The sequence below is a fragment of the Peromyscus maniculatus genome, chromosome 2 (genome assembly GCF_049852395.1).
Source record: "Peromyscus maniculatus bairdii isolate BWxNUB_F1_BW_parent chromosome 2, HU_Pman_BW_mat_3.1, whole genome shotgun sequence".
Lineage (NCBI taxonomy): Eukaryota > Metazoa > Chordata > Mammalia > Rodentia > Cricetidae > Peromyscus > Peromyscus maniculatus.
In genome coordinates, this window is record NC_134853.1 from 155,981,803 (window position 1) to 156,006,442 (window position 24,640).

Consider the following 24,640-nt stretch of genomic DNA (forward strand, 5'->3'; position numbering starts at 1 on the left):
CAAGAGTTCTTAACTACTGAGCACATCTCTTCAGTGCCCCTCCAATTTTTTTGACATCTGCGAAATCAAGATATGAAATCCTTGTGTGTCTGTGAACGTGTGTATATCTGTATATAAGTACATATGCACTTGTGTGCAAAAGTGTGAAAGCCATAAGATGGGCTCAAGTGTAATTCTGCAGCTGCCATGCAGCTTGTTATTTATTTATTATTTATTTATTTATATTTATTTGTTTATTTTATTTTTGGGTGTTTTTTTTTTGGGGGGGGGGACAGGGTTTCTCTGTGTTGCTTTGCGCCTTTCCTGGAACTCGCTTTAGAGACCAGGCTGGCCTTGAACTCACAGAGATCTGCCTGCCTCTGCCTCCCGAGTGTTGGGATTAAAGGCGTGTGCCACCACCGCCACCACCGCATGGCCTAGTTTGCTTTTTTGGAACAGGGTTTCTTATTGGCCTTGTGTTCACCAAGTAGAAAAGATAAACTGAGCATCAAGTACCAACTTTTTTTGTGGGTTCTGGAGATTGAACTCAGGTCCTCATGCTTGTACTTTACCAACTGAGTAATCTTCCCCAACCACAAAGGAACAAATACTTCCAACGGCTTGGAGAGAAATAAATAAATCATCTGCATAATCCCTGGTGGGGGGAGGTTACAATTTCTTGCCGGTTAGAGCTGCCATCTTATTAAACATGAAAATATAGTCCTCTGGGCCAGTAAAATAGATCAGCCAAAGAAAACACTTGCCACCAAGCCTGATGACCTGAGTTCAATCCATGGGACCCACATGGTAGGAGAGAAGTGATTTCCACAAGTTGTCATCTGACAACCACATGTATATCATGCATGGCACATATAGGCCTCCCCCATAAACAACCAATCAATGTATAAATTTTAAAAAGACAGATAGATATCTCCACTAATTCAAATATAAACCCAAGGGTTGGATGCCATGTCTATGTATTTTTAAAACTAGTTCCCTTCACAACATTTAATCACAATTTAGAAATGTTCATTAATACTTCTGTACAGGTGCCTAGAACATTTCACACATCACTGTACTTTAAACACTTAGAACAGACTGACACGTTTATAAGATGATGAATGAATATAAAACTCACATAAAATATAAAACTACAACAGTAGTCACAGGCAATATAAACTGCCCCATTACTCACAGAAATATGGGCTAGACATGGCGATAACAATAATCTCAGCACTTGGGAAGCAGAAGTAGGAAAATATTGAATTTGAGGACAATGTGGGCTACGGAATAAATCCCAAACCAGCTAAGATTACATAGGCAAGACTGTCTCAAAAGATAAGAGAGGCTCAGTCAATAAAATGCTTGCCTTGTAAGCACAAGGACCCGAGTTTGTTTCCCAGAACACACCTAGGGGTCTGCAAGATGGCTCAAAAGGTCAAGACAACTGCCACTAATTCTGATGACCTGAGTTCAACGCTGGGAGCCCACATAGAAGCAAAGAACCAACTTTCCAAGTTGTCCTCTGATCTCCACATGTGACATGACACTCTATGAAATCCCAAACACACACACACACACACACACACACACACACACACACACACACACACACTGAATGAATGAATGAATGAATGAATGAATGAATGAATAATGAATGAATGAAAAAACTTTTTAAGCTGAGCACACCTATGCATGGTGTACACATCTGCAATTCCAGAGCTAAAGAAGTAGAAAAAGGCTGATCACTGGAGCTTACTAACAAGCCATACTAGCCTATTTGATAAGTTTCAGACATGTGTACCAAAACATTGAACCATGGTGACCACCAAATCCATAGTCAAATGGGAAGAGGTAAACAGTCTTGGCACCCCATTTTCAGCTAGCTCTTGAGGTGAGGGCAGTTTTGTGAAATAGGTTAGTATGCTAGGAAAGTTACATTAACTGACATGGCATGAGAAAAAGATATTACATTCACACTAACCCAAAATACTACTAAATGTTTTCATTTTAAATACACTTGACCCTAAAGCACTCCATTTTATCTAGGTACAAGAAAGAGGAGACACTACAGGAAATCAGAAAATAACTATTCAATTCCACAAGTCTTTCTTGCCAATCCAACAGAATGACTAGCCTGGCTACCAGATTAGGTAGAATATATAAAACCAAAACTCTGTCTCTGTCTCTCTCCTGTCTAATCCTTGGAGACTGCAGTTTACATAACCTTAGCATAAATTGTGGTAGATATCTATATACAACTTTTAAAAAAAATTTTTTTTACAGTCAGGCATGGTGGTGCACACCTTTAATCCCAGCACTCAGGAGGGAGGCCAGCCTGCTCTAGATGGTGAGTTCCAGGACAGCCAGGGCTTGTTAATATAGAGAAACCCTGGGGTGGGGGACCAAAAATAAAAGATGGAAAGTGAGAAAGACACTTGACATCCACCTCTGGCCTCACACATGTACACATAAACACACAAAGTGCTCATACTATAAAACAGTCCAAATTTACATGCATGCACATTGTCCTGTTTGGCTCTACATCACACAACATGTGAGGTGGTGCAAATATCCTACTAAGAACACAACACTGCTTGGGAATTCCTCCCAAAAAGCTTGATGCCAGAAGGTGGTGACAACACCTTTAATCCCAGCGTTTGGGTGGTAGGGGCAGAATTCTCTGAGTTTGAGGATAGCCTGGTCTACAGAGTGAGTTCCAGGACAGCCAAGACTGTTACACAGTGAAACCCTGTCTTGAAAAAAAAACAAGTTTGACAGAGTCTCATGTATCCCCAACTGGCCTCAGAGACAAGGTTAGAAGCCAGAATTTTGTATATGCTAGGTAACTGAACTACATCCTCAGTTCCCAAACATTTCTTCTATACCTCCACCATAGCTACCTTTTTTCCCAAAACAAGAAATACACTGTTAACTGTTTTTGAACACTGGATTACATATTTCAACTTATTGTATTAATTCTCCAAATATTACTCAAGACAAAGAATGAGAAAGTTAGAATGGAAGGTCTTTTAATGAACTAATTTTCTAGGTAAGAAAATTAAGCACTAGGTGAGACAGCTCACACCTACAGTCCCAACACCTGGGAGGCAGAGGCAGGAATAGAACATTACAGCAAATTCCAGGACAGTGTTCTGTATAGCCCTTAGGCTCCATAGAGAAAAAGAGGAAAGGAGAAAAGTATGGCTTGAAAGACTTGCCTCAAAGCCAGAAAGCTAATATATATGTATCACGCCATTCTTTTCCAACTCTAAACTTTACACAAATGGTGGTACATGTCTGTCATCTCAGCAAAAGGATCGTGAATTTGATGCCAATCTAGGCTATATAATGAAAATGTACATGTGAGTGCACATTCATGCATATTTACGTCACACATAGAGTTGTTTTAACTTTATAGTTTTCAGAACCATCAGTAAACGGGAATTCTTCAAAAGTCAAAACAAAAAGCTGGGCATAACTTGAGAGATGGCTCAGTGGTTCAATTCCCAGCAACCCTATGGTGGCTCACAACCATCTACAGTGGGATCTGATGGCCCTCCTCTCGTATGCAGGTGTATATGCAGACAGAGCACTGATATATTTTAAAAAATTAAATCTTTTGCCAGATGGCAGTGGTGTGCACACCCTTAATCCCAGCACTTGGGAGGCAGAGCCAGGCAGATCTCTGTGAGTTCGGGTCCAGCCTGTTCCACAGAGCGAGATCCAGGACAGGCATCAAAAACTACATAGAGAAACCTTGTCTCAAAAAAAAAATCAAATAAACAAACAAAAACAAAAAACAAACAAACAAACAAACAAAAAACCTGCTGGGCATGATAGCAAATGCCTATAATCCTAGCACTAAGAAAACAAAAGCATGTATGTCAGAATTTCAAGGCCATCCCAGCTGCTTATCTGAGGCAAGCCTGGGCTACCATAAAATGGGAGGGTGGGGGCTTGCTTAAATAAGTACAGCTCAGTAGTAGACAATGTGCTTCACATAAAGCCTTGATTTCAATCCCCAGCACTTTTTTTTCAAGTCAATTGTTAAATATTTAAATAAGCTATATAATTTTCAACTTGGTATTTCAAAACAGTTTGAAAACAATACACAGGGCTGGAGAGATGGCTCAGAGGTTAAGAACACTGAACTGCTCTTCCAGAGGTCCTGAGTTCAATTCCCAGCAACCACATGGTGGCTCACAACCATCTATAATGAGATCTGGCGCCCTCTTCTGTATACTAAATAAATAAATCTTAAAAAAAAAAGAAAGAAAGAAAGAAAATACACAATAATGTATGAAGATACCATAAAACATTTTATTAAGAGAATGGAAATTAAAATTCTCCCTCTATAATTTTTTTCACTCATTCAACAGATTTTATTGAGAATCTGATACGTACCAAACTTTACACCATACAAAGCCATCTCTAATGTATGGAACAAAGTTCATGCCCCCTAGAGACAACAAGCCTACTGGGTACAGACAGTATGGATTTATCACTTCCATATATTCTTCCTGACATCACTGATGACTGATGCCTTTCTCAGCAGTTATTCAGAAAGATCAACAGGAACTCAGAAGCAGAACACAGGCCTAACTTGCATATTCTCAGGTTCAATCCCCACTAAGCAAAAGAGAAGGGAGGCAACAATTCTACTCTCTTAGGAAGACTTGGGCCTGGTTTACTGATGGTTCTACACCTTACATAGGCTCCACCCAGAAGTGGACAGCTACAACCCTTCTGGATATCCTTTTTCAGGATAACCCTGAAAAACACCAGCGAAGGGAAATCATCCCATGGGCAGAACTTCCAGCAGTACACATGGTCATTCATTTTGTTTGGAAGGAAAAATGACCAGATGTTAAGATTATTCATTTGCTATAGCCAATAGACTGGCTGGCTGGTTAGGGACTAGAAAGAGAATGATTGGAAAATTGATGAGAAAACATCTGATGAAGATGTAATGGACTTCTCCAAATGGACAAAGGATGTGAAGACACTTGTGTCCCATGTAAATGTTCATCAGAAGATGACTTCAGCAGAGGATAATCAAGTAGATAGGATGGTCCATTCTCTGGACAGTCAGCCTCTTTCTCTAGCCATCCCTGTTGTTGCCCAATGGTCCCATGAACAAAGTGGCTGGCCATGGTGACAGAGATGGGGGTTATGCATAGGATAGACAACATGGAGTTCCACTCACCAAGGCTGACCTGGCTATAGCTGCTGCTGAGTGCCAGATCTGCCAACAGCAGAGACCAACACTGAGCCCCAGATATGCACTATTCCCCAGCTGACCAGCATCAAATATCCCACAAAACAAAGGTTTTTCTTTAGTGGTTCTACTATCTTGTTAATCACAGCTGATTCTTCAGCCCCAGCAAAGCAGAATCACAAATTCTTAACTCAAAATAGCAAACAGCCCTGACAGAGTCATTAAGGGACTCTCAAACTTCCCTCTGAAATTTCACAGGCAAGTCTCCATTGTCTGCATTGCTCTTAACATTCTTACCTTCAAAGCTTCTACAGAACAACTCACCAAGCCTTGAACACTTAATGGCTTTTCCAGCCCAAAGTTCCAAGCCTTTAATTTGCTTATAGGTCAAGAGGCACAATTGGTAGCCTTGAAGGACATCAGTATTGTCTTGCCTGGCATCATCTTCGGGGAAAGTCACTGCTGGTTTAGCAGACAATGACAGATTAATTTCCCCAGTCAAAGGTGGAAAAGGCAGTATTTTAGGGGGTGGGAAGTGAGTACATCTTCTGCTGAAGGTGGAAAGACTATTTCCTCAGCTGAGATAAACCCTTGGGTGTGGTGATACACTGTTTGTAATCTAAGACATAAAAGTTGCCTGAAGATCAAAGGACAGAGCCAGCCAGAGTTAGCCACAGACAGAGGTCAGGCAGTGGTGGCACACACTTTTAATCCTAGCACTTGGGAGGCAGAGGCAGAGGTCCATCTGCATTTCTGTGAGTTCAAGGCCACACTGGGTTACACAAGACTAATCCAGTCTAAAAGAGAAACAGAGCCAGGCAGTGGTGGCATACACTTTAATCCAAGCACTAGGAAGGCTGAGACAGGAGGTGATGTGGCTAGGCAGAGAAAGGAATATAAGGCGGGAAGAGACAGAAACTCGGGCTCCTTCAGGCTGAGGAATTGGTGAGGTTAAGAGGTGGTAGCTGTGGCTTGCTCTGCTTCTCTGATCTTTCAGCTCTCACCCTGATAATCTGGCTCTGGGTTTTTATTAAGACTAATTAGGATTTGTGCAACACTTGCGAATCTGAGAATTCAAAGTTCTCAACCTCAATAGGGTCTTCCCACATATGTCCATCCCAAACTACAGAATCCCACTCTTTATTAATTTATTCCCTTACTTTAACCATCACAGGACTTGAATTTTCACTATAATTCAGCTAGTCTTATAATACGAGCTTGGGTTTCATTTTCTACAACTTGAGCTCTGTGGCTGCTAGAGAGAAGATTCTCTTCCAGGGCACACTTAGAAACCTTTAAACTGTGCACATCTGGAGCCTATCACTGAGTTTATTGTTGTCCTTCACCATATTCTGAGATGCTAGAAGTTGGGTTAATTTTTGTTTTTGTTTGTTTTGGGGTTTTTTTTTTTTCCAAGACAGAGTTTTTCTATGTAGCCTTGGCTGTCCTGGAACTCGTTCTATAGACCAAGATGGCCTTGAACTCAGAGATCCGACTGCCTCTGCCCCAAAAGAGTGTTGGAATTAAAGGCTTATGCCACCACCATCTGGCTGAAGTTGGTTAATTTTATCATGGAGCTCATTCTTTTCTTTTGTCAGTTTATCCAGGGATGCTAGGAACAACCAATCAGCATCATCATTTTCCTTATTTTTCTATAAATTGTCAAAAGCTTCATATACAGAGTCACCAAATACTTTATTATCACAAAATTACTGAATCAGGATAATAAATGCATTCGTTTCCTTAAGTTTGTAAAATAGTTCGTACCATGGGCTTTCAATATTCTTTGAGCTTCTAGGAGAGGTTTCAGTAAGTGGAGAAGCTTCAGTAACTGGAGGTGTTGGCAAATTGGAAAGCCTATTCCAGATACTTAAAATATCCATCCTTATACTTCTGTTGCTCTAAAACCACTTCTGGTACCATAATTTGGATTAGTCAAGGTTCTCTAGAGGAATATCTATCTATCTAAAAATAGACAGATAGATATGCATAGAGATGGATAGACAGATAAGCACAGAGATAGACAGACAGAAAGACAGTCAGTCAACCAACAGAAGGTCTAAGAATCTAGTTAACTGTTCAGTCCACAAGGCTGGATGTCTCAGCAGGTCTTTAGTATACACCAGAATTCTGAAGAAGTAGGCTCTAATACCAGTGAAGGAATGCACTTGCCATCAAGAGTAAGCAGGCAAAGAGTGAAAGCTTCTTCCATGTGCTATATAAAACGTACTAGAAGTTGTGGCCCAGATCAAAGGTAGATTTTCCCACCTCAAAAAATGTGGATTAAAGGTGCATCTTCACACACTTCATCTAAAAAATCAGGTAACACATACCAGGTAACAGCTGCATTTACTTCAGCTCTGAGACAGACTGAGGGCAGCAGGACTACAATCTTTTACTTTGCTTCTAAGAATCTCGCACTGCCAAGATAAATTATTAATCAATGACCAGCCACTTCAATTGTCCAATATGATTTGTGCTTATTCAAAGTCTACCTTTTTTCAAATCATCACCCAACCTTCCTTCCACCCAAAACCTCACCTCTGCAAAACCTCCCCTACTTCTAGATTTCAAAAGCTGCCAGCTGTCTGACCTCCTGCTATGGTTTGAATGCTTGAATCCCTCTCCAAATCTCATGACAAAACCTTAAATCCTGTGGTAAGTAATGGCATCAGGAGGGACCTCTGGGAAGAGGATTAAGTACTAACTAGTGGATAAAAGAGCAACAAGAAAGCATCATTTGTTTACTCAGCCCCACAAGAAACAATCTGCCTTGATCCTGAATATCCCACCTTCCAGCCTAAGAGAAATTAGCTTCTGTGTTACCTAGTTCTTGGTATTTCACTATCACAGCCCAAACAAAGAGTTTCCACAGCAAGGCCCTTTTTGGTTCTAAATCTTTCATCTTTTCCCCTGACCCTTTGTTCTCCGTGCTTCAGGCCTCCTGTGTCTTCAGACATGCCAGGCTGCCTGTCTTTAACAACATTCCCTTTCTCACTGTTTTTTGTTTTTGTTTGTTTCTTGGAGACAGGGTTTCTCTGTGTAGTTTTGGTGCCTATCCTGGATCTCACTCTGCAGACCAGGCTGGCCTCGAACTCACAGAGCTCCGCCTGGCTCTGCCTCCCGAGTGCTGGGATTAAAGGTGTGCGCCACCACCACCCGGCTTCTCACTAATCGTTGTATACATGTTTTGTCTGCATGTATGTGTACCACCACGTGTGCAAGTGAATATGGGCACTAAAAGAGAACACTGGATTCCCTGGGACTGCAATTAGGTAGTCTTGAGTCACCACATGGGTGCTGGGAATTGAACCCAGGTCCTCTGCTAGGGCAACAAGTGCTCTTAACCACTGAGTCAACTCTCCCACCTCCTTCCCACTGGTCTGGCAGATGATTCTCATCGTTCCCCATATCTCAGTCTAAATCACATATTCAGGAAATTTTCCTGACCACCTGATCCAAAGTCATAGTTTCCTCCAGTGGTGGTTTGAATGAGAATGTCCTTCATAGGCTCAGAAGTTTAAAGACTTGGTCCCCAGTTGGTAGCACTGTTTGGGTAAATTTAGAAGATGTAGCCTTGCTGGAGGAAGTCTTTTTGGGGTGCAGGGAAGAAACTTTGAGTTTTCCTAGTTTTCTCCTTCTCAGCTTCCTGCTTGTGGTTTAAGACGTGAGCTCTGAGCTTCCTGCTCCGGATGCTATGCCTGCTGCTGCCATGCTTCCCAGTGGACTCTTAATCTTCTGGAACAGAAGCCCATATACTCCCTTTCTCCTGTAAGTGATCTTGATCATGACGTTTTATCACAGCAGTAGAAAAGTAACTAATATACCTCCTCCTTACACTCTATAGCACTGTTTATTTTCCCTATAATATGGTTGTAATTTTTAATTATCTTGTTTACTTATACTGCTGCAGCAAGAGAGACAGATCCAACAAGATGGTTGAGTAAATTTTGTTTGCTACCATGTCTGACAACTCGAGTTCCATCCCTGGGATCCACATGATGGTGGAAGGAGCAAAGGTACTAAAAATAAGATACTTTCCACTAAATCCTCAAGGGCAAGGACTCTGCTTTATGTCCAGAATATTGGCCACATAGTAGGTATTCACCCACTAAATAAATCACACAATCAAGCTACCTTATCCCCAGGCACTTTCATTCATTCTAATACAAGTTTGCTCTCTGAAAGGACTAGGCTCCTCTCTGTCTCCCTCTCACAGCATCTAATGCAATACAGAGCAAGAAAAAATTTAAAATGTTTAATACCTTTAAAATGTTTGTTATCTAAAGTAATAAATATTGGGAAAGCATGAAATTTTCAAAGGCAAGTAACATTAACTTTTTAGATTTTTTATTTATTATAATTGTATGTATGTGTGTACAATGTGTTCGTGTGCCATGTTGCACGAGGAGGTCAGAGGGCCACTTTTACCACTCAGTTCGTTCCTTCCACCATCGATTCCAGGATCTAAACTCAGGTGTCAGGCTTGCTGGGTCACCTCACCAGTCTGTTTATTTTTCCTGATAGGGTCCTATATATCCCATGAAGTTACTTCACAGAATTGCTACAAAAAGAAACAAGCTAATACATATAAAGCAACTAGTATAGCACCAGCACAGGGCTGAGTAACCGAAACCTTATAGTTATCCCCAATTTAAACTTACAGAAACCAAAACAGCCCTATACTATAGCTGTAACTACTAATAAGGAGAACTCAAAACTCTCCTTATTTGCACCTGCCAAGGTTGTCAAATCTGATCACTCCTTTGGAAAATCTCATTCTGATCTCAGACACAACTTAAACTTTGTATCTGTAATCTGTAGCCCAATGACTAGGAGTGGTATAGAAAGGATTATAGCCTACCTCTATTTTATGGGGGGGGGGGGGGAGAGACAGTATTATTAGTCACAAAAATCTAGTTCCCATATATGCCCAAGGATAGACTAGCAGCAAACATCATGAGTTGGTTTTTTGTTTTGTTTTGTTTTCAAGACAGGGTTTTTCTGTGTAGCCTTGGCTGTCCAAGAACTCACTCTGTAGACCAAGCTGGCCTTAAACTCAAGAGATCCGCCTGCCTCTGCCTCCCCAGTGCTGGGATTAAAGGCGTGCGCTACCACCAGCTGCATCATTAATTTTCAAATCAAATGGCATAAAACTCATTAGCCACATGTGTGTGACTGTACAATGTGAATGTCATCACTTCATTTGTGAAGGAACACAGCGGTATCACCATATAGCCGGTGAGAATTAACTGGATTACTCCCATATACAGTACTTAACCCTCAGGTATGCATGCCCATTATCCATGTGAAATAATTCAGGTAAGAGCAGCCACAGTGGCATTCTATAATCCACCAGCACATGTGAAATTGAGGAAGGAGGACTGCTGTGGACACAAGACCAGTATGAGCAAGATAGTGAATTCTACGAGAGCCTGGGCTACAGAGTAAGACCCTGTCTCAAAAAGCAAACGGCGCCTGGAAAGATGTCTTAGTGGTTAAAAGCACTGGCTGCTCTTCCAGAGGACCCAGGTTTGACTCCCAACACCCATATAGTGCTAAAAATCATCTATAACTACAACTCCAGGGGCCTCTGTGGTCAATGTACACATGGTACATAGACACATATGCAAGCAAAACACCCATACATATAAAATAAAAATATATCTTTAATTTAAAAAAAAAACTTAAAAGACTATTAAGCAATCTGTCACAGCAAGGTGGATTTTATACCATGAAGTAAAAGACAAATATACACTCCTGAAAATGAAGTAAATATTAACAAACTATTTGATGAGGAGATTACAGTTAGAATTGTCCTCAAACTATTAGGGCCTGCTACACAAACACTTGCTTTAAAAAAATACCAGGACCAGCCGGGCGGTGGTGGCGCACGCCTTTAATCCCAGCACTCGGGAGGCAGAGCCAGGTGGATCTCTTTGAGTTCGAGGCCAGCCTGGACTACCAAGTGAGTCCCAGGAAAGGCGCAAAGCTACACAGAGAAACCCTGTCTCGAAAAACCAAAAAAAAAAATAAAATAAAAATAAAATAAAATAAAAATAAAAAAAAAAATACCAGGACCAGACTTCAGTTTCTCAGCCATCTTGGCAGCAGCCTTGATTAAAGGCCATCCACACCTAAGAAGGAAAATGGTAGCCACAAAGACAACAAAAACGTCTCCAGAGTGGGTCAACTCTAGGCTCCAACTTGCTATGCAAAGTGCAAAATATAAGCTGGTACAGGCAGACTCTGAAGACGACCAGAAAGGGCAGAGCAAACTGGGTCACTTTTGCCAACAAGTGCCCCAACAGTGAGGAAATCTGAAACAGAATACTGTTTTGTGTTGACCAAAACTAGTGTCCATCACTACAAGAACAGTAATACTAAGCTGGGCACAGTATGTGGAAAATATTACAGAAGGAGCACACGGCTACCTAATCAGTCCATTCCAATATGAGAAGCATGTCAGAACAGATGGGACAAAAATAAATCTGGGAAACCTTTTAAAATAATATCTGCCAGAGCTTGTTTTTGTTACTGTTGTTGGTAGTGGTGGTGTTGGGTGTTTTTTGTTTCAAGACAGGCTCTCACTATGAGTTACCTGGCCTGTAACTCAAGAGATTTGCCTGCTGGATTAAATGTGTGTGCACCTAACCAAAGCTTATTTTCAAAGTATGTGAGAGGTTGAAGAGATGGCTCAACAGTTAAAAGCACTGGCTGGTCTTCCAGAGGATCCGGGTTCAATTACCAACACCATCTGTTGGGCTCATAACCACCTGTAACTCCAGTCCCTGAGGATCCAATGCCTTCTGGGTTCTGTGGGACACCACACACATGTGTGGTATACAGATACACATGCAAGAAAACACCCATACACCTAAAAGTAAAATAAAAATGAGTTTTCTGTGCATGTGTTTACATGTATGTCAAAACCAACAAGAAATCTCCCATACCAGGGCAAAAAATCCAAATTTCATATATTCTTTGACCTGGCAATTCCATTGGTAAGTCTACCTCAAAAAAAAAATAATAATAATAATAGTCTATAAAACAAGGAGTTCACACAGAAGCCTTGCTTATAGGAGCAAAAGGCAAGACTAACTATACACCCAATATAAAACTGTACAGAAGTTATAAAGAAATGCCATAAAAATGTTTTAAGGCATGAACTGTACTGACTGCTATGGAGAAAACTAGGTCTTCACCAAAATGTGTATGTTGAAGTCAACCTCTACTACTTCAGAATTTGTTCTGTGCAAGGCATGGTGCAACATGCCTTTAATACTAGCATTTGGAAGGCAAACCTCTGTTAATTCAAGGCCAGACTGATGAAGGGAATTCAGGCCAGGCAGAGAGATACAGAGTGAGACCCTGTCTCAAAAAAAAAAAAAAAAAAAAGAAAAAAGTCTTTAGTAGCATTACCTTTAAAGAGGTAATTAAAGAAAATGAGGCCATATGGGTGGGCCCTATCCATGACTAGTATATTTATAAGGAAAGAAGACTAGAAACAAGGTTATCACTGACACAGTGACAGAGCATTTGCAGAACCAAGTGTAGGTATGATTCCCAGCACAGACATCACACTCCCTCAACAAAACTGGCATGGTAGAATACATGTGTAATCCTAGCACTTGGTAAACTGAGGCAGGAAGATCACTGCAACTTCAAGGCCAGCCTAAGCAACATAGCAATAACCAGGCTAGGCCATGACTAAGAGTAAGACTGTCTTTAAAATAATGGAAGGAAGTAGCCCTGAGGTGGTGACAACACCCTTAATCTCAGCACTCAGGAGTTCCAGGACAGCCAGGCTGTTTCATAGAGAAACCCTGCATCTGTGTGTGTGTGTGTGTGTGTGTGTGTGTGTGTGTGTGTGTGTGTGTGTGTGTGTGTGTGTGTTTGGAGGTGGTGGTGCTGATAAGGAAATGGCTTACTTTTGAAAGTGCTTTACGCCGGGGGCGGTGGTGGCGCACACCTTTAATCCCAGCACTCAGGAGGCAGAGCCAGGTGGATCTCTGTGAGTTCAAGGCCAGCCTGGGCTACCAAGCAAGTTCCAGGAAAGGCGCAAAGCTACACAGGGAAACCCTGTCTCAAAGAAAAAAAAAAAAAAAAAGTGCTTTGCTGCTCACACATAAGACCCAAGTTTGGATGCACAGAATCCACATTAAAAGCAGTGCATCTGGCCAGACAGTGGTAGTGCATGCCTTTGCTCCCAGTGCTTAGGAGACAGAGACAGGTGGATCTGAGTTTGAAGCCAGCCTGGTCTACAGAGTGAGTTCCAGCACAGCCAGGGCTACACAGACAAACTGTCTCAAAAAGCAGACAAACAAACAAACAAAACAAAACAAAACAAAAAAAAAAAAAAAAAGGAGTGCATCTGTACTCCCAGTGCTGGGGAGAGGAGAAAGTAAAATGGGACGGGGTGGGGTGTTGGGGCAACACCACTTGTGTAGCCAATCAGTGAGCTTCAGGTTGAGCAGCGAGCTTCAGGTTCACTAAGAGGAATGTACATACACAGGGGCATGTGCGCGCGCACATACATACACACATACACACATACACACATGAGAGGGAGAGGAAGGAGAGACAACAGTGTGATAACACTCAAAGTTGGCCATTTATAAAGGAAAAGCCCTCAAAAGAGAACAACCATATTAATACAATCTTAGACCACTAGCCTCCAGAACTGTAATTAGTGATAAATCTGTGATATTTTCATGGTAGTCCTCGAAACCTCTACAGTGTCATTAGAATTTTGTTTGTTTGTTTGTTTTGTTTTGTTTTGTTTTTCGAGTTTCTCTGTGTTATTTTGGTGCCTGTCCTGGATCTCGCTCTATAGACCAGGCTGGCCTTGAACTCTGCCTGGCTCTGCCTCCCGAGTGCTGGGATTAAAGGCATGCACCACTGTCGCCCAGCTAGAATTTCTTAATACATAAAATTTTAAGAAGCAGGCTGCAAGGCCAGCCCCTAAAGATATCTTAAGAGCCATAAAAAATATTCATAGCATTTCTCTCAGTAATTCTATTTCAGATCATTTTTCCAAAAGGAAGAATAGTTTATCAAGAAACAATGGGGGGCTGGAGAGATAGCTCAGCAGTTAAGAGGACCCAGGTTGGATGCCCAGCACCCATATGGAAGCTCACAACAGTCCGCAACTGAAGTTCCAGGAGATCCGACACCCTCCTCTGGCCTTTGCAGGGACCAGGCACATGCAGACAAAATACTCATACACACTCAATTTTTAAAAAAATAATTAAATTTTTTAAAAAGAGACAAAGGGACTGGTGGTAAGGTTTGTTTGGTAGAGTATCCTGCATGCACAGAGCACTAAACTCAATCCCTAGAAGGGTATCAACCCAGCACAGTGGAAGACACCTGTAATCTCAGTACTCCAAATGTGGAGGAAAGAGAATTAGAAACTCAAAGCCATCTTGCATGACTCCTTGTTAAACACATACACTTACAATGGAATACTGTAAGAGCAAGACAGCTGATGCAACAGAAAAATAAGTAACACCACACAACAAGATTAAATGTTACACGTTCTTAAACTGTGAAGAATATCAACATGGTAACACAGGCTTGGTATTAATGGCCCATGATTTTAATTCCAGCAGAGGTAGGCAGCAGCCTGGGCTACACAGCAAGTTCCAGGCCAACCAGGGCTACACATTGAAACTGTATCCAAAAAGAAAAAAATAATTACAAAAAAAAAGTCTCAAAAATAAATAAATAAAATCTAAGCAACTAAGATCTGATCTACGAGGATTTAAGTTAGGAACAACAACCTCTCTTGTAATGGGCTTCTGTTATATTAACTACGAAAGTCAGCAAGACATTTAAATGCCTATTATAGCAGTATACTGAGCAAGACAGAAACTTCAGTAACTTACTGAATAGACAGACTGTACTTTATATAATGTTAGAATGCTCAAAATATATCACCTTTACTGGCTTTAAACAAAATTGTTAAATTATTATTCTCAGATTGCTAAAAATTTATATTATCAACAAGTGCTAAAAGGTGTTCAAAACAGTAGCAGACACAGAAGACAGTCTAGAAAGAATAAATCTCTAATTAGATGAAATATCAGGTAAAGGCTGCAGATAAAAAGAAAACTAAGAGCCGGGCGGTGGTGGCGCACGCCTTTAATCCCAGCACTCGGGAGGCAGAGCCAGGCGGATCTCTGTGAGTTCGAGGCCAGCCTGGGCTACCAAGTGAGTCCCAGGAAAGGCGCAAAGCTACACAGAGAAACCCTGTCTCGAAAAAACCAAAAAAAAAAAAAAAAAAAAAAAAAGAAAACTAAGGGTTGAGGACAAGGCTCAGATGGCAGTGTGCTTGCCTAGCACACACAAAGCTTGAGTTCAAGCTCCCTATCTTGAGCACCATAGAAAACCTGTCACGGCTGTGAAAACCTGAAACCCTGCACTCAGGAGGTGGAGGCAGCAAAGTCAGAAGTTCAAGTTCAAACTTGGCTACACAGTGAACTTGAGGTCAACCTGGGCTACATGAGACCCTGTGCCTCTCCTTTAAAAAGGAAAGAGGGAAGGAAGAAGGGAGGAACATACTTGGGCCTAGATGGCTCAGTGGATAAAGACACATGCTACCAAGTCTTAGCCACCTCTTCATTTTCTTCAAATTCTTATCTATAACTCCGATGTAGATTTTATGACAGTTTTGTCTTGTTCTTTAGTCGCTGGTCCACCACCAACACTAGGAACTATAACTGTCACAAAGCAAGCACACAAAGGGTCCTGAAGTTCCTAAATTAGTAAGACAATGAGTGTGGTTTAGATATGCATCAAGTCAAAACTTGTTCTTTGAACTCAAAATAAACTCTTTATAATATACTCCTCTAGCTTCCTGATCTACTACTATCTGCATAAAGAATCGAAAAGAAATTAGACACAGCAGTAATAAAAAAAAAAAAGAAAAAAAAAAAACACCCTCAGATAAATCGAAGTCATGCACATATCTTGTGCTCAACATCTACATTATGGTGTTGCCCAAACAAAGGCTGATGGGAATGCTGAAGGTGATAAAGCCAAAGTACAGAGGTGAAAAACAAGAGCTAAAAGACACATGGGGCTGTCTACAAGTCCTCTACAAAGAGGGGAGAAAGTACCTCTTTGTAATGGAATAGGAAAAACAATACAAAAAAATGGAGATGCCAAACAGACCAAACACAGAAAGCTGAAGGCGCTGGTGATGGGGAAAAAAGTGTGTGTGTGTGTGTGTGTGTGTGTGTGTGTTTTGGTTATTGTGTACTTCTAGTGACTTGTCATACCTTATCAAATTATATAAAAATGCAGAACTTAATTTTGCATTTTCGTTAAGATACACTGACAGCACACAGAACACTTCATTGTTTTGGATGGAAAGAGCATGCGTCACTAGCAGACTGTTTCCCAAACTTTACTAATGTGGGAGGAAAGCACACTGTTCCGTGCTGGTTCTCAGGAGGGATTCCCTGATGTTGACACAATGCCAATCTCAGCACAAATGCCTTCTGATGTGGGAAACCCAAATTCATTTCTATCTTCCTCCCTCTCCACCATCAACATATACTTAGCTCCCTTTTCTGTTTCCTGTATGTGGTGTGTACGTACGTGCCTATGTATGTTTCATGTATGTTCGAGCACTTGAGGTTGTTATCTGGGAATCAATCTCTCTCTCTCTCTTCTACCTTTATACACTAATGCAAGGTCTCTCAGTCAAATACAGAGTTCACCAACATGCTTAGTCTTGCTCATCAGTTTGCTCTGGGGAATCCCATCTCTGACTCCTCAAGCTGGTATTACAGGTAAGGATATCATGACCACTGGCTTTCCTCACACTTGATTTACCCATTGATCTATTTGCCCAGTCCCTAAATCCCTTTAAACCAGACACATTAGAACTATTTGCCTTTGTGTATATGTGTATTTTGCCTGCACCCTGTGTGTTGTGTGCAGCACCCACGGGAAGCTTTGCCTGCCTCCGCTTCCCAAATGCTAGGATCAAGGCTTGTACCACGACAAACAGTAGATATGTTTTGTTTTGTTGTTTTAAAATGGGCTCTGTGCTAGGGATGTAGCTCAGTTAACGGAGTGCTTGCCCAACATGCATGAAGCCCTGATCTCCAAAACCCACATAAATCTAGCATAGTAGTACATGCCCCTGATTCTAGCACTTGGGAGGTGGAAACAAGAAAACCAGAAGTTCAAAGTCATCCCCAACTACAAAAAGAGTTCAAGGCCTATTTGGGATTCATGAGCGAAAGAAAGAAGAGAGAGAGAGGTTGGGGATTTAGCTCAGTGGTAGAGCGCTTACCTAGCAAGTGCAAGGCCCTGGGTTCAGTCCTCAGCTCTGGGGAGAGACAGAGACAGAGACAGAGACTGACTGAGACTGAGACTGGCTAGATAGCTCAAAGGAAAATAGTTTCTACTATGCAAATTTAATGATTGGAGTTCAATAGCCAGAACCCACATTAATGGTATAAGAACAGACTCAACAAAGTTGTCCTCTAAACTTCACATGAGCTGTGGCAGAAGTGTACACACACACAATTTTAAATCACACACACATGCACAGATTTTAAGTTATGTTTATGATTTTGTGTTGGGCCACATCAATAACTATCCTGGGCCACACCACCAGCCCCAGCAGTATTTGGTTCTGTAACAGTAGGGAAAATAAAAATGTAAAGGAGATAACAATCTCCACCTGGAATTTTTAGGATTCAATAGATTAGTCTGTGGGAGGAATGGTTATAAAAACATTTAGATGTGAAGTAAACACAGCTTCTAAGGTCAGGGGGTGGGGCCTAAGAGGCAGTAATAGTGAGAGCAAACACCTACACAGCTCTGCCTGCAGGTGATTAGTCTTAAAACATTTCATATACATTAACTGATACAATCTTCCACACTGTGAGGCAGGTGCTGTTACTAGCCTTATTTTTTGTTTTGATATTTATTTGAAACAGGTCTCATGTAGCTCAGCCTGGCATCTAACTTCTACAGCCAAGGCTTATGATCTTAAACTCCAGATCTTCCAACCCTCCTTCTAAGTGCTGGGATTACAGGCCTGAGTTACCTGACAGGCTTGCTAGCTTCACTTTTCAAAGGATAAACTGAAGTCACAAAGCATGACATAAGATTGTACATGGCTAATAAATGACAGATCAAAGTTTTCAACTCAGGCAGTCTGGCTCCAAAGTCTATGCTTCTAACCTCTCTAAGCAGCAGCATCTCCAGAAATCACGGCAGCAGAACTAAAACAGCAGATGGAAATAAAGAGCCTCAAGAAAATGATGTGTTAAAGCAGGAAGTGTTAAAGAAAATAATGAGCAACACAGCCAAGTCAGAGGTTCTCTTCCTGTGACAGTGCACCAACATGGCAGCCTAGGTACTCAATTTAAAAAGAAACTGGAGATGGCCCAGCTGTTAAAAGCACTTGCTACTCTTGCAGAGGACCCAAGTTGGTTCCCAGCACCCACAGCCAGCCCTAACTCTAGTTCCAGAGGATCCAACCATCTCTTCTGGCCTTTGTGGACACCAGGCATGCACATGGTACACATATAAGCATAAATGCAGACAAAACACTCATTCACACAAAATAAATAAACTAACTCACTAACTCTCCCCCTTCCCCTCCCCCCCCCCCTCAGCTGGGTCAGGTAGCTCAAATCTGTAATCCTAACTACTGAAACTGAGGGAAGAGTATGGCAAGTTCAAGGCCAACTTGATAACTTAATGAGACTCTTAATTTTTTAAAATTAAAAACTTAATTTTTTTTGAGACATGATCTCATATAATTCAGACTGGCCTAGAACTCCATATCACCAAGGCTGACCTTAAACTTCTTCTACACCCTCCTGTACTCCCCAAGTGTTAAGATTATAGGAATGTGCTACCTTGACCAGTTTAATTTTTCTCAACTGCAAGAAGGACACATTTAGGTGACAAAATATTTGTAGTCTCTTCATGGAATAAATACAGTCTGAGACCAATGTTTCAGGGTAACTAGTGAAGAGGAACTCTGACACCCTGAACTTATGACACCAGCAATGGCAGACAAAGATGAATAAACACTAAAAAATGCTTCAGTAAAATACTTTGGACAGAAGAGATGAGAACTAAAAGTAGAAACTCAGGAGGGGCAAAACATCACATGACCAGGAAACTTGACACTGCAAGGGGGAAGAGGGAAGCCGAAATAAGCTACTATTTGCAAACAAAGAAATACAGGAAGATGAGGAAACAGGCGTTAAGTCTGGATACATTTTAGGAGAGTAAGAGAATAATTACCAGAGATTTCCTAATTGATGGCAAACTTTCCAGATAGTCAGCTGCAGAAGACACTGCACTGAGCAGACAGATGAGGTCAAGCAAGGAGCTTAGCAATAGTTTCAGTGAGTCCAGAACAGGATATGGCTGGCCAGGGAAATAGAGTACTCTCAGGAAACAAAACAAGAGGGCCTATAGGATGTGCAGAAAATAAGAATGGTAACCCTCAGACATTACCAATCTCACTCATCCAACAAATATTTATTAAAGGGATACAGGATGACCATACCAAGTCAAAGCCCTTGATTCACAGAATTTTATGTTCTATCAGGGGAAACTTAGAGCAAACATTTGCAAAGACTGAAACGGCACTATCATAGAAATACAGAATAGCCCTTTAACATTGAGGGACAAAGAGAGCTGTTTATGGGAGAAAAATGCACCCAATATGAACTGTTCCCCTTCATAAGAGATCATGTAGCCTAAAATGATTAAGTATTTCTTATCCTTTAAAAAAAAAAAAAAAAAGCTAAAATGAGAACTCCATTTAAACTGTAGCACTATAAATCAAAGTGCAGTCTGACCTGAGCTTCCAAGCCCCTATTAGTGCTCCTTCCCAAAAAAGACAAGAGTACATTATTTTCCAAATTTAATGGCTTTCAGATAAAATATTTTTATCAGGGCACACATAAAAATAACTAGAAATGCTTCTTTCATAGATCATGAGATGACAAGTGGAGCAGCTTTAACTAGATTCAGCAGCTCACAAAAGAGGACACATGGGGAGGGTTGGGAGGGGAACATGTTGGGGAGAGGGTTGGGTGGCAGAGGAGGGAAATAGGGATGAATATGATCAAAATATAAAACACTTTGTATACAGGAATGAAAATATAAAAGAATAAAAACATTTTTAAAAATATTTCAAATGCAAAAAAAACTAAGAAAATAAATCTTGACGTTTTGTAAACTTTGTAAACTTCAGGATTTAGTCTTGAGCTTGCTCAGATTACTAGAGAGGGGAAATGTTTACTAAGCACAGGGGGTTGGTCACAATATGAAAATATTTTAAGAGAATTTAACAGAAGACAAATACTGTGTGTATTTGTTTTGTTTTTTCGTTTGTTTGGTTTTTTGGGGTTTTTTGTTGTTGTTGTTTTTCCAGTTTCTCTGTATAGCTTTGCGCCTTTCCTGGAACTCCCTCTGTAGCCAGGCTGTCCTCGAACTCACAGAGATCCACCTGCCTCTGCCTCCCGAGTGCTGGGATTAAAGGTGTGTGCCACCACTGCCCGACTACTGTATGTATTTGTTAAGTGTGTACACATGCATGATGGCACGAGTATGACTCTCAGGGACAACTTTTGTTTTTTTCAGGACAGGGACTCTCTAGCCCTGACTGTCCTAGAACTCTATGTAGACTAGGCGAGCCCTGAACTCAGAGATCCACCTGCCTCTGCCTCCCAAGAGCTAGGATTAAAGTCATGAACCACTAAATCTGGCTAGATAACAACTTTTGAGAATCAGGCTTCTCTCCTTCCACCATGGGTTCTGAGGATCCAACTAAGGTAGTCAGGCCTGCCTGACAAGTGCCTTTATCCACTGAACCATCTCACCAACCCAGTTACTTAATTAAAAAGAAAAAAAAAAAAAAACGCAAATTGGTACACATACAAACTTTCTAAATAAATACAAATTGGCCCACACAAACTTTTTAAATATAGAAGACTAAAAAATACAGTAGTAGATAAGTGCTCCAATTTTATACTCCTATGTCACATTACGGCTAACTGTAGTTTGGAAGATTTAGCACCGTACCTACAAACTACAGAAAGCCAATTTGGATACAGCACTCTGGTGTTGCTTAACAAACAATGCCATTTTCTATACAAACGAGCAGTAATGGGAAAATTCTTTCTCAAACATGAGCCACCCTTACAAGGATGCATTACACAACTGGAGCTCATTTAGTCTGCAACGTTAATATTCAACACTGCTGCGTTTTATAATCCAAGGACCCAACTCTGGTGATACAAGAAGCCTAAAAATATTACTCAAGTTTTGGGGGTTAAAAATTAAAACCAAGGGTGGTAATTTAAGTAGCTTGTGCCTGTAATCCTAGCACTTGGGAGGCAGAGACTACTTCTGTCAGTTTCCCCTGACAGAACATAAATAAGTCCTGTAAAGAGAGACTTGGAAGGAATGTCCCTTTAAGTTCAAGGCTAGCCAGAACTAAATATGGAGACCCTGTTTCAAAATAAAAAATAAACCCAAAAGCCGTTTTTAATGATAAAACTAAAGCATGCAAGTCTAACAAAGACTAATCAGGTGTATAATTAAATTCTCTTTTCGGCTCACTCTTAGCACCACACACGGAATTTAAGTTCCTGACGTCAAGTTAAGTCACATTAGTCAGTGTGGCAAAGAACTGCTCCCACAAGAGAGTTCACCCGAGTACAGCCAAGGGACCCTTTAAAGTTCATGCCTAACCAAGTGGCTGCAGGCAGTGTGTATCTCCTGGCCAAAAATAACCTAGGATATTAAACCTTCTCGTACTTCAGGTGCATCTCAGGCAGCCATCAACGCAGGCAACATGACTTCCAACAAAAAAAAAAAACCCCACCACCTTATTCTGAACCGATGTGCTGAGTGGAGTCACCCACTAAGGCTGCATGCAGGGTGTTGTCTTAATTTGGTGAGCCCTGAGTTAAAACTCTCACCCCTTATGCTGCGATGACGTAATCTTCCACACTGCATTTCTCCCGGACTTAAAGGGGAGGAAAGAGGAATTAAAAAAAAAAAAAAAAAAACCAACAAAGAAAAAATTTCCTGCTAGTAAGGAGGAACCGAGCAAGCGGCCAGGCGGGGTTTCGGGAGGCACTTGGGCAGGTTCCGGAAGGGAAGGAGGCCGGCCCATTCGTGGAAGCCCCGGGAGCCCCGGGCAGGAGAGGACGGACACGGCGCGGGGCTGGGGACCGCCGAGGGGCGCAGGCGCAGAACCGCCCGGTCCGTCACCTCGGCCCCGGCCCGGCCCTGCGGCCGCAGTTCCGCTCCCCTCCCCCGCCCGCCGCAACGCGTCCTCGGCGGGGCCCGGGAAGCAGGAAGTCCAGGCCGACTACGTAGCGGCAGCCCCCAGCCTCCAACCCGGGACCCGGCCCTACGTCCGCTGTCCCGCGTCCCCGCGCCCCCGGGGCCCGCGGGCGGCCGGAGGGGGAGGGGAGCGGGTGGGATGGGTGTGCCTGGTCAACTCGCGGCCACTGACAGATCGGCGGCGTTGCGCCCGCCGCCGCCGCCATCCCCGGCCGCGCCTCGCTGCCATTCGGGCCCCAAGCCTCTCCGCGACCCCGCCTCGTCCCCCTCAGAACCCGGGCCCGCGGCCGCACGCGAACCCGGCAATCCCTCCCTCGAGGCCCGCAGGCACCGGGATGACCCCGACCGCGAGCATCCTCGAGGGCCGGGGGAGGGCGGGGGGCGCGCGACTGGGGCCGGGCGGTGCACAACACGCTCCCGCGGGGAGGCTACCCGGGCCCCGCACTCACCTCAGCTTCTCCGCCGGGGCGTTGGCAGCACTGCGCGGGGCCTCCTCGGCTGCCGGACAGGGGCACGCGCCTGACGTCAGCACGCAGGGGACGCACAGTTGGGTGCCCGCGGAAGTGGGAGGGGCAAAGAGAAAGAAGGGGCCGGTATGGCCCTGGTGGGCGGGGCTTAGCGATAGCTCCGCCCGTGTCGTGTTGCGCTCGCGCGGGTTGTGGGTTCCTCCCATGGTCAGATTTATTCTCTGCACCATTGAACAGTGATTTTATTCGTAATAAAACTATGAACAGAAATGTTCACAATGTTGTCACTAAAGTTTATTTTGACCCTTGAAACTTTGTGAAGAAAAGCGTTGTAAATGTCTTATTTTTTATTTTTTATTTTGAGACAGGGTGTCATTATGTAGCCCTTGCTGTCCTAGAACGGCTATATAGACCAGACTGTCCCAGAACTCAGAGATCCTCCTGGTTCTGCCTCCTAAGTGTTGATATTCGACACCGTGCCTGTGCTGTCTTTTGTTTGTGTTTTGTATTGCTTTGTTTTGTTGTTTTTCGAGACAGGGTTTCTCTGTGTAGCCCTGGCTGTACTGGAACGTGATATGTAGCCCAGGCTGGCCGGGAACTAAGAGATCTGCTTGCCTCTGCTTTCTGGGTGCTGGTATTAAAAGTTTGCATCCCGATGCCCAGGATACCTTTTTTTAATGACTTTTGAGACAGGATTTCATGTAGCTCAAACTGGCTTTGAACACAACTGTGTAGCAGAGGCTGACCTTGAACTCCTGATCCTCCTGCCTCCACTTCCCAAGTGCTGGGATTATAGGCATGCACCTCCACACCCTACCTCTTTTTTGCTTCTCAAAAAGCGGTAGTGCCTTGCTGTGCATAGCCCTCTGAAGCCCACGGGCCTCTGAACAACCTGCCGGTCCTGGAGTGAGAGTAGAATAGTGCCCTCCCTGGGTCTTGTTTAGAGCTAGAGACTTGGCCCCCTCAAAAAGGCCCTGCACTTACTGGCTCCTCTTCCCTGGCCCCTGGTTGGCTCCTGAAAGGACTCGAGCCAGCCCAAGCATGGCAAACATGGCTCTGGCAGGCCTTGCCCTTCTCCCCCATCCCCTCTGTCTTGCTAAAAACTGTTAGATTATGGCCCTAAAGCTAGCCACCAAGGTCTCTTCCCTTATTTGGCCACTTCCTCCTGAGGCTGACTACCAATGTCCAGCTATTAAAATATTGTAGTCCAGCAATCAAAAGCCCCCCCCCTCCGTGGCTGCCCTAATTAACCTGTCCAATTAAAATTAAACACCTGTCCTAACACAAGATTCCCTTTTACCTTTCTAAACCGCCATTTTCCTATGGACCACTTCTGTCTCCTCTCTATCCAGAGGCGGTCCTTTGTCCCTTGGGACAAATACTCCTGCCCCTTCTCCCTTGTTCCCTTCTCCTTCTCCCTGGTCCTCTGTCTCCTGTGTCTGTCTCTTATCCCCGCCCTCTGTCCCTCTGAGGTAAATAAATCTCCTTTGTGCTGAGAACTGGGTCTTGGAGTGTCTTGTGCCGAATGCTCCGATCTCTCAAATCCTTCTGCCTTTCTCGTCTTCTTAACACCTGTTTATTAGCTGTCTTCCCAGTTAGCGTGCAAGCCGACAGAGAACAGAGA

The 24,640-nt window shown here is 42.8% G+C and overlaps 1 protein-coding gene and 1 long non-coding RNA gene across 6 annotated transcripts in view; one reads left to right on the forward strand and one right to left on the reverse strand.

The window, feature by feature from the left end:
- Cdc42 (cell division cycle 42) overlaps positions 1-23,458 on the reverse strand; it is a 42,721-nt gene extending 19,263 nt beyond the window's left edge. The window contains exons 1-3 of one of the 5 annotated variants that reach the window (XM_076565446.1): positions 22,722-22,814; positions 22,180-22,226; positions 17,511-17,546 (exon numbers count right to left, since the gene is read on the reverse strand). The gene's annotated coding sequence lies outside the window, so the exon portion shown is untranslated. Of the gene's footprint in view, positions 1-17,510; positions 17,547-22,179; positions 22,227-22,721; positions 22,815-22,998 lie in introns of those variants that run through there. The other 4 variants (XM_076565445.1, XM_076565447.1, XM_006980849.4 and 1 more) reach the window with 4 other exon arrangements.
- Positions 8,382-9,339, forward strand: LOC121827421 (uncharacterized). Its single transcript, XR_013049401.1, has 2 exons — positions 8,382-8,971; positions 9,114-9,339. It is a non-coding gene; the product is annotated as an uncharacterized LOC121827421 (long non-coding RNA).
- Positions 23,459-24,640: the final 1,182 nt, after the last annotated feature.